Genomic DNA, 8886 nt, shown 5'->3' on the forward strand with positions numbered 1-8886 from the left:
ATGCATTGAGCTATTTCAAACCTTAAACAGAACAGAGCTCACAGATGTTCTTGTAGCAACAGTATCTTTGCAATATTGAGAAAAATAAAAGTTTAATTGTTTGTTTTCTTCTTTTTAATGATCAAACTCAACATTCATCTTTGCATGGAAGTGGGTATGTTTGTGTACTATATATTTTACTGAGCACAGCTTCTCAGACACTGCAAGAAATAGGTCCCTCCATACATGTGCACATTTTTTTTCATGTTCTGTCATGCAAATATTTTCTTAGTTCTTCCAGCTTTCTCTGCCTGAAATGTACCTGTGTATGTAATATTTATAACAAGCACAACTTTATCAGAGACAGTTAATTAGAATGCATTTCAAAGACGCTGCTGAAATATGCCACGAAGACTTTCACGCTGCAGCTGTGGCTTAGAAGGAAATCTGCTCTCAGGGACTCCAGCAAACCTGAGAAACTCCACAGCTCTCCAGGATTTCTGATTCAGAGAGAGGCAACTAAAAGTGGAAGCTGAGCTATTATCCCTAAATGGCTAAAGGGCTGAAAGAATGAGAGCTGCAGTACTGGAGAAATGGAGAAGTAGAAAAGGAAGCTGAGCGTTACCATTTGACAAGTAAATTTCAGGGCATATGGAAGTGACACAAGTGACAGTGCTGACATTCTGCATATCTGTGGAAAGCCACAGAAACCTCCACTGCAAAGAACCCTGAGAAGGTGAGAAAGAGTGCAATTTCAAGGTGTTGCTTTGCCTTATGTCCACAAGTCCTTGGACTGCAATCATCAAGTTTAGCTTTTATGCAATAAGAAAGGAGGCAGCTCCTTTACACCGAGGGTTTACTGTCAGCACCAATGAGCAACTTTGTGCCCGGGGCTCGCACTGAAAGAGTCAACACTCAGGAATGCACAGGGAGACCAGGAGGGTGCTGAGCTCCTGGGGGACTAAACAGAATCAAGCATTTAGAGCTGTCACTACTCAGTTCTGGCTCCCCAGTGGGTCCTGCGTCCCTGTCTTGAGATGTACTTAATTTAAATAAGGTGAAAAATGAAACAGAAATGCTTCAACACAACCCTGAAAGGAGCACACTGAGCAGGAAGCTGGCTGCAGCAACTTAATGAGGAGCTTAGAACAAGGTAGGATTAGAAATCCAGTCCTTGTCAGGGCCAAAGTGTTTCTGGAAGATGCAGGGAGCTGTGTCTGGAATGGGCTGTCTGGGGTTTCACTCAGGACATAGCTGAGCTTGCTCTAAGGGGAACAGCATGCAAAAGCCACAAAGAAACAAAGAATCAGGCATTTCTCCAAAAGTTATCCTATTCCTGAGCAAGCTGCTCAAGCTAACAGGAAACCAGACCTGAAGCCTTTAACATGATTTGCTACATTCACCTTTAGAGAATTGATCAGCAAATATTCACCATAAAAATCGTTGGACCCAATTTGTTCACTCATGGGGAAAGAAAAAGGCTGTGAAACTGCCACAATTTGGATCAGATTCCAAGGACTAACTTCAGTCCAAGAGAAGTGAGCTCGAAGAGAGGAGATGGCATGAACTCTAAATCCAAACAGCCCTTCATGTCACAGATTCTCACATCCCAACCCAACTGCCCAGGGCCAGCAAATGCTGCACCAGCAGCCCAGCTAACACAGGTTTGCCTTCCAGAGGCACCAGGCTCAATTTAAAAATACATTGTTGACCTGGTCAAACTGCTTTGCCTAAAGAAACAACATTTCCTCAGAGTTCAGCCATTAATCCAGTTAAGTGTAATTAAAGCATTTGCACAAGTCTGAACTAATTTCTCTGTTTACAGAACAGATTGGATAAATATCCCTGTGAGAGGCAGAAAATTCATTACAGCAGCAGCTTAGGTCCCTGTATTTCTAAGCTGTCTTGATATGAGGAAATTACTTCGGTAGCCTAACATAAATCTACCATTTCAGTAAGCTCTTAATGTAAAAGCACTGTGGAAATAATGTCAACAACCTTGTGATGACTAATAAATAGAGTAATGTACATCCAGCTGCACATAATAAACCTTTAGCGAGCCTAACGTCATCATAAGCCACAAGAAAAGGTATCACAAGATTACAACTGAGGTTTAATACACAGGCACAACACTTCACTCATATTAATATTTATTTTTCTCCTTACACTCCCCAGTTTGCTGCCCTTGTTGGCTCCAATGCCAGTCCTCCGAGCTGGTGCCTCATGGCTCTCTCTGACTGCTTCTCAGCTTTGAACTTTCTCAGCAGCAAATCCTGGAGCTGCTGCATTGCTGGATAAAGCTTTTTACTTGTACATTAGACAGAATTTTGATATTCTTGGTGCTTTGTGAGAACTGAAAATCCCAGGGCTCCTCTGAGCCAGCAGGCAGAGAAGGAGGTGATTGGGCTGCTGTTGCTGTGCAGGTGTTTGCCCAGTGGAAGCCCCAGTGCCACCCAAACCTCACACCAACCCCTTTCTGGCTGCAAAACAGGAGTGATGTGTCAATCCAATCTCCTGGTTGAAGATATTTGTTGCTAATTACATACAAGACAAAGACACTGGTTAAAAACTGATTCTCATACAGGAAGAGCAGACTTGTAGTGCTTTGTCACCAGCTGAATCATGTTAGTGTGATTAGAGAAAAACTAAACTGATCTGTGCTACAAAACCATGTAGTGTGGGTTGTAAGCAGACAGAACCATTGGTGCAAGTTTAAGGACAGGAGGTACTAAAAGTGGAAGCCATCCCTCAGCACCAAACTCCTGAGCATCCAAAAGTGCATGTTTGAATTCAGAACAGCTGCAGACTGGGGAATTAGAAAGGATACTGGCTGTCAGTTTACATTTTTAAAATGACTGATGTGTTTTTCCTGTAAACATTTGCTTGTAAATGGGCTTCATTATGACACGGACTTTTGAATTTGAGAATGTTCTCAAATTCTTCTTCCTTTCCAAGTTTCTGTTGGTTATAACAAATCTCTGCTCATTCAAACTTCACAGGCAAAATCTATTTGAGTAACAATTTTTCTCATCCTTGTTTTAAAAAATCTCAAAGAAATACAGCTACTGGTGCTGATCAGAAGCAAACAATTTTTAATTGGTATCCTTCATCTCTAGTTACCAGAATGTTAAGGTATATGGTAGAACAGAACACTTTTATTGTGCTTCCTATTTCTACATCTCCAGGTCTTGTCATTCCTTTACATGGGAGGTTATGGGAGAGGATGCTGCCTCCCAAAGCAGATGCCATCATGTCATGCTTGCTGCTTCCTGAGATCCTCCTGTCCTCCCTGACATGGGATGAGATGGTAAAAGCCCAGCCAGTAACTGCTGGTGTTTGCAGGTTTGCATTTTCTGACATCCTATTTCTTGCCCAGTTGCACCACTTGAGATGTGAGCTAAAAACTGAACACCTTGTTAGGAGATGCTGTCTTTGAGGAGAATGATTTGTAGTCTCCCAGCAGCCACATTATGCTGCTGCTCAAGCACCCTTGCAATTCCAAAATTACTCTCTTTAGTTTGCATACAATAAAAGCATCAACAAAACACACCATAGGCAGAGACACAACTAGCCTTGGGGATAGTATGACAGCCCTTGAAGCAGCAATTGCACAACCTCTTTATTTATCCTTCTGGGTCCATATATCAGTTCTCCACAGGAATCCTGGAGAATTTTAAGTGGCTCTCGTTAATACACTGGAAGAGATAGGCTGATTACCTTGTGCTCATTAGAAGTGTACAAGGCTACCAGAGATAATTGGAGAGCTTGGTGAAATATTTGCCTTTCTCATGTTGCAAATATCACAGTACCTCATTAGTTTACCCTGCTATTGCCCATTGACTCACTAACCAGGGCTTGCAACCTGAAAGGACAGTGCATGAATTCTTAATAAAACAGGGCAATGTCCTGCACTTATTTCTGGAGTTTTACCTCTCTGTGCTAAGTAAACAAAACTTTTGGTACAGTTTTGGCTGTGCAAGAGACCAGGCACTGTGGGGAAACTGATGTAAAAGAGGATGAAACTTGATGTCATATCAATGATGTAAAGCTAATAAAAGGGCTTTGCAGACCTAAAGAAGAAAAGCAAAACTGCTCTATTTCATATTACAATTCATCATTTCAGGCAGAAGAGCAGTAAAACTAATTCAGTGCAAAATATTTTTGTGACAATGTTCATCCGTGAATGGCACTAACACATTCAAGTATGGAGAGGGTTCAATGCATTTCCTTCCACATCACTGTGGAACCAAAGCCAGGCTGTCCTGAGGCTGCAGGGGGTACAGGGATAGTGCACCCTGCACTGCTCCAAAATAACACCCTGCAACAGGGAGGCTGTACAGCCAGGCTGGTTCTACACAGTGAGGAAATGCCTCCCCTGGCACTGCTCTCTGCTCCAAACAGCACGGACACAAATGCAGCTCACAGCCTCCCTGCCACAGAGCCGAGAGAGGAGGGTCCCTGAAGAACCATTTCACCACCTCATTGTCTACTTCTGGATGATATACTGAAGTACCAAACACCTTCCACTGTGGGCTTCCAACAGACACACTCCCACTCACACCACCTCACCTGCGATACTGAAAGCTGCATCCGATTTCACTGCACTAACGGGTTCTGAACCACAGCAGGTGTTTGAACATAAACCCCAATCTTGATTATCTCAAACTATTGATAGGGAAAGGAGGGAGGAATGCTCCATTGAACTGAAAATCGTTCTAACTGGCCTGTGGCAACTGCATTACCACAGAAAATCTCAAAAAAACCCCCTCCAGCAATGCTGGTACCATTTTGAAAACCTCTGTAGTTTCATGGCACAATTTAGTTCTAAATGATTATATAATTACATTTGTGAACGTAATCCTGTGGGGTATTATTCTAATTATAGACCACAATCCTTCTTAGCAGCTTTCAGAGAAATAATTTGCGTAATGAAATGAAGGTTTCCAGCTGCAGAAAACAAATCAATCTCAAACCTTTTTTGTAAATGACAGGCTACCCTTAATGGTGTGATCAAACTTGGATCAATCCACTGATTCTGTATGTGCCTGGATTTGGGGAATTCCTTATTGTGGCAGAAAATGGCTGAGGGAAGCAGGCTACCTGCAGAACCCCCAGATGCTCTCTAAGATGACAAATAATGCAAAAAAATTAAAACTGAGGCCCCAGCTCTGCTGTCCAAGTGTGACAGTATCATTACATCGAGTGCTGTTGTACACAGAGACTGAAGACAAGGAACTCCTGGCCTTATGGACATGTTTATCCTGGTGATACAAAAGGAAATTTTGCTCAAAGAAGCTTTTATCTGTAAACATTGAACTGCATCACAGAACAATGAACGCAGTTGAAAAGCAAGCAAACACACAGTAACTTCAAGCAAGTGCAGTAGCCTTCACCTGTCTAAACTGTGATCTTTGTAGACACTAAATGTCTCTGCAGACACTCCAGTGTCACTGAATGGTGCTTCACGAGACTGGAATGTGATCTGAGCCTTGGGATAAAATCTATTCACTGTCACAAAACAACTACCAGTCATTTGTTGACACAAAGACCACCTACAACCAGCATGTTACTGTAGCCTAGTTCCTAACAAGCTGTCCTTTAGGACACATCTGCACACCTCTTGCATACAAGACATCTTGCTTTGTCAGTTAGAAGCTTCCTGAGATTGTGTCTGGCTTCTTTTCTACTGCTTTATATGTAACATCTTTATGCAACCCTTCACCCAGGGTAATGAGACAGAGGATGCCAAAGCAGAAGCTCTGGAGCACCCTGTGAAGACAGAGGTTTACAGAAGCTAGAAATGAAAGGGACACACCAAGCCAGTAAATCTACCTTCCTGCAGGAGGAGGATGCAGGTCTTTGATCAAGAGAGCACTGGGGTATTAAGTGACATAGTTGGAATGCAGAAAAAAAAAGTCAATAAAGAATTATTTAAACCCCAGCAAGTTTTGTAGATTATTTTTCTGGCTGCACAGTAAAGCCCAGACCCTGAATTGGGCCAGTTCTCTAATCTAGACAACACACATTAGGCAACCAAAATACCAAACTGCATTTACTGTAGGCAGATATTTGTTCCAAGACTGACAGTATTTCAGATAATGAACTTCTCTGTTGGATTTACTTAAAAATGAACTTCCTATAAACATAAAGATATGTGACCATGAGCTTCTCCATTTCCAAAGCGAAGATTCAGCATCAACTGTCCAAAACTGGAATTTGAAGGTCATTTTTGCAATGAGAACCAATCAACATTATTTCTACAACTAAAATTAATTTTGGAAACTACAGCTTATTAAAGCACACGATTACTCCACTCAGAAGTCTGTGCACTTCCAGCAGGACAAAACCATGTGCCAAAAAACATCCATGCTACCTCATTTCCAGACCACTCCTCAGGAAAACACCACCCTTGGCTCATTTTCAGAGCTCTCATTCAATATGGAAAATATAGAAACTCAAACTCGAGGCTGTTGAAAGATCTGTCTTGCTGCACTACACAAACCTGTCCCTGCACACACATAACAAACTTCTTCACAGCCTCTAGAGCTGTACACAATACTTTCTCCTTTGTATTTCCTTTGGAAAAGGTAGAGTCTGGAAGCAGAAGCAACTCCTGATACAGGCACATGCTCTCTCCATGATGCAGAATTAAGGCAGGGCTTCAGTGCGCACACTGAAAATCACTGCAACCTTCCCACCACTGTACTTGGTGACAGTGAGCAGCTCCCAAGCTGATCTGCACTCAGGAGAGTAACCCTAGTCAGAGGACAGGGCAAGGAATAGGAGCTCTGAAAACTCTGAAATGCAATTAACCCTCTCTTTCTGAAATACTCCTCCCTCAAATTTGATTTCATAGTGAGAATCTTCATTCCTCTGGTTTCCCACTGGTCTTAGACTTGAGCACGCAGACATCCCATGAAGCCTGGGTTTCAAGTAAGCCTTAGTGAATTGTAAAGACCAGCTTGCTGTCCTGTATTATCTGGCAGCATGTGGAAACACAGGCAGCCGTGTGGAAAGGACAAACTGCAAGAGGGGTATTGTTGCAGGCACACCCCAGCACAGATGGCCAGACACACACAGGGGCAGGCCCAGCGCTCGCTGCCCAGTGGGCTTTGATGGACACTCTGTGGGTGCCCATCCTGGACACTGCACACTTGCTGTCTGTGAGCAGCAGCCCTGCAGCACCAGCAGCCCTGCCTCCCCTTCCTGCAGTGGCTGCAAAGCTGTGTGACCAAGAGGGCTAAATCACACGCAACATTGGGCCCACTGAGACAGGAATGTATGTCCCACTACACACAGCTTGAGTGGGGATGGGGAAAGGTGTCATCAGTTATCTGCTGCAATTACTCCTCTTTAAAGACCTTTATTCTTATAATTTTTCCCTCTCCTTTCCCAGTGACCAGCCACAACAGACAAGGTACAAAGCGACATTTCTTATCATGTATACATTTGGTTTGCAGCTTGAGGATGTGCTATTTGTCTACAGGAAATAGCAGCTGTTAGGGAAAGACAGTAAATACCATCCTGTTTATTATTATGATTTTGAGCACCTAGGATTCAATCAGACAGTACAGGAAATCCCATATTAGTTTTGGTAATCCTAGCCCTAGCTGATGGATTTTAGGAGAGCTCTCAATTTGGACTTCGTGCTCCTCAGACCTATGCCTTCCTATAGCACTGTAAATATCCATTGCAACTGGGCAGATAATGGGTATATCCCTACAGCACTCTACATGGAGAAAAGATGAGCAGGGAATACTCAGAGAAACAGAGGAAACAGAGGCTGAACCTTTATATTTTGTGCTCCAACTTACATGTTAATGTACTGGGAGACTTTAGTTAAGTCAGCTTGCATAACATTTTTGTCCTTACTGTATTACTCCTTGGTTCTTCCTCAGACTTTTTTTTTCTTACTTCCCTAAGCAATCAATGAGAAGAATATCAGTTTGTTTTGGCTCAATATTATCATAAATGTGGATTATTGGTGTTATTACTCATAGCTAAGTATGCTTTGATCTGCTATAAAATCAGAATACTCCTACTAGAATAACATGTGGGCTGCCTGTGCCTGTACAGTCCAAGATGAAGGCACATGACATGAAAACATCTGAGAATGACTGGCACTTGCTGTAGTTTTAGTCACGCACATTTACAGGGCCAGGGGAAGAAAACAGATACACCTATTTTATGTAGCTCTTCCTTTACAATAACAGCATTTGTAGAATTGGTAGTCAGTTTGAATTGTGTTCTGTACATTGCATTATATATGCAAATTAATTCCTATTAATCTTTATAATGTTAAGCTACGGCTAAAAATGTTCATTTAAGAACTGCCTTTGTTCTTCTGTCTCCCTAATTTCAATTCCCTTCAGTCTCTTCACCCTGTGTATTAAAGTACTTTATTAATACTGTCACGTTAATCTGATCAGTGCTAAACACACTAGCATTTCTAAGGACCAAAAACATGAAGCTAAGCTACAGTGACATGCAAACAAAAAGCCCAATGTGCAACAGGCAGAGCAGCCCTCCTTGTGCCCAGCCCCGAGGAGGTGACAATCCTGTCCTAGTTCTGCCCCAGCCCACCCCCCTCCAGGGCACTGTGGCCAAGCAGAGCTGTGGCCCAGCCCAGAGAGGGCAGCGGGACGAGGCAGGACACACAACTAACACCTCACTAAAATAACAGGAGGGTTAAACTGTGTGGATGGAAAGGAGGGGGCAAAAACCTGACAGCAGCAAACCCACCTATTTCTGTGTCATCCCATATATTTTGGAATGGAAGGCCTGAAGCAGAGAGGATTATCTCTGAATGGTGATTACCCAGACACTGCATGTCAGAACACAGGACCCAGGTCTGTGGAACTGGCATTAACTCTGAAAGAGATAGGGTGAAAATAGAGAAGTAGCTAT

The sequence above is a fragment of the Pithys albifrons genome, chromosome 12, assembly GCF_047495875.1.
Source record: "Pithys albifrons albifrons isolate INPA30051 chromosome 12, PitAlb_v1, whole genome shotgun sequence".
Classification (NCBI taxonomy): domain Eukaryota; kingdom Metazoa; phylum Chordata; class Aves; order Passeriformes; family Thamnophilidae; genus Pithys; species Pithys albifrons.